Source organism: Cebus imitator, unplaced genomic scaffold (assembly GCF_001604975.1).
Source record: "Cebus imitator isolate Cc_AM_T3 unplaced genomic scaffold, Cebus_imitator-1.0 Scaffold199, whole genome shotgun sequence".
Lineage (NCBI taxonomy): Eukaryota > Metazoa > Chordata > Mammalia > Primates > Cebidae > Cebus > Cebus imitator.
Window position 1 is genome coordinate 4,407,232 of NW_016107514.1, and position 1,779 is coordinate 4,409,010.

The window sequence follows — 1,779 nt, forward strand, 5'->3', positions numbered from 1 at the left end:
ACAAAAAATCAGCTGGGCATGGTGGTGCATGCCTGTAATCCCAGCTACTCAGGAGGCTGAGGCAGGAGAATTGCCTGAACCCAGGAGGCGGAGGTTGCGGTGAGCTGAGATCGCGCCATTGCACTCCAGCCTGGGTAATGAGCGAAACTCCGTCTCAAAAAAAAAAGAATTGCTATATAGTCTTGTTGAATTGATCCCTTTCATTATATAAGTACTTCTTTGTCTCTTTTAACAGTTTTTGATCGAAAGTCTATTTTATATAAGTATAGCTATTTCTGCTCATTTTTGGTTTCTGTTTGCATGGAATATCTCTCCATCCCTTTTCTTTCAGTCTATGTCTGTCTTTACAGGTGAACTGCGTTTCTTGTAGGTAGTGTGTATTTGACTTAAGGCTTTTTAAATCCATTTTGTCAGTCCACATATTTTATGTGGGAAATTTATTTACATTCACAGTTATTATTGATAGAGGGAGATTATTCCTTCATTTTGCCAATTGCTTTCTGTAGTGTGTTAATAATGTTTGAATCCTTTCTCTTTATCATTTGTGTATCTGCTTTTCCAGTGAGTTTTATACTTTCATATGCTTTTATCATGGTAGACACTGACTTTCAGGTGCAGGACTCCTTTAAGCATCTTTTTCTTTTCTTTTTTTTTTTTTTTTTTTTTTTTTTTTTGAGACAAGGTCTGGCCATATCACCCAGGCTGGAGTGCAGGGGCACAGTCTTGGCCCACTGCCACTTCTGCCTCACAAGCTCAAGCCATCTTCCCACAACCTCCCAAGTAGCTGGGACTACTGGTGGACACCACCGTGCCTGGCTAACTTTCATATGTTTTTAGAGATGAGGTTTTGTCATGTTTTCCAAGCTGGTCTCAAACTCCTGAGCTCGAGAGATCTCCCCACCTTGGCCTCCCAAAGTGTTGGGATTATAGGTGCCTGGCCTAAGTATTTCATATATGCCTGGTTTAGTGGTGATTAATTTCCTCTGTTTTTCCTTGTCTAGGAAAGACTTTATCTTTCATTTTATTTAAAAATTTTATCTATTTTTAAATTTTAAATGTATTTTGATTTATTTTTTGATTTTTTTATTTTCTAAAAGAGTGATGTCTTGCTGTGCTTCCCAGGCTGGAGTGCAGTGGCTGTTCACAGGCACAGTATGGTGCACTGCAGTCTCAAACTCCTGGGCTCAACCTGTCCTGCCTCATCCTTCCAGGCACTAAGACCACAAGCACACTCTACCATGTCTGGCTTTGCATTTGTTTGGTTTTTTTTTTAGACGGAGTCCTGCTCCATCACCCAGGCTAGAGTGTAGCAGTGTGATCTCGGCTCACTGCAACCCCTGCCTTCCAGGTTCAAGTGATTATTCTGCCTCAGCCTCCTGAGTAGCTGAGATTACAGCTTCACACCATCATACCCTGCTAATTTTTGTGTTTTTAGTAGAGATGAGGTTTCATCATTTTGGCCAGGCTGGTCTCGAACTTCTGTCTTCAGGTGATCCACTTGCCTCAGCCTCCCAAAATGCTGGGATTATAGGCATGAGCCATCGCGCCCAGTCTGCGTTCATTTTAACAATAGTTTCACTGTGTATGGTATTATTATTATTATTATTTTTGAGACAGAGTCTTGCTCTGTTGCCCAGGCTGGAATGCAGTGGTGAGATCTTGGCTCACTGTAACCTCTGCCTTCTGGGTTCAAGCAATTCTCCTGTCTCAGCCTCCTGAGTAGCTGGGATTACCAGTGTCCACCACCATGCCCGGCTAATTTTTGTATTTTTTTTTTTT

The 1,779-nt window shown here is 41.7% G+C and overlaps 1 protein-coding gene across 3 annotated transcripts in view; it reads left to right on the forward strand.

The window, feature by feature from the left end:
* SLC35A3 (solute carrier family 35 member A3) overlaps nt 1-1,779 on the forward strand; it is a 68,091-nt gene that overhangs the window by 33,673 nt on the left and 32,639 nt on the right. The window lies entirely within an intron of this gene.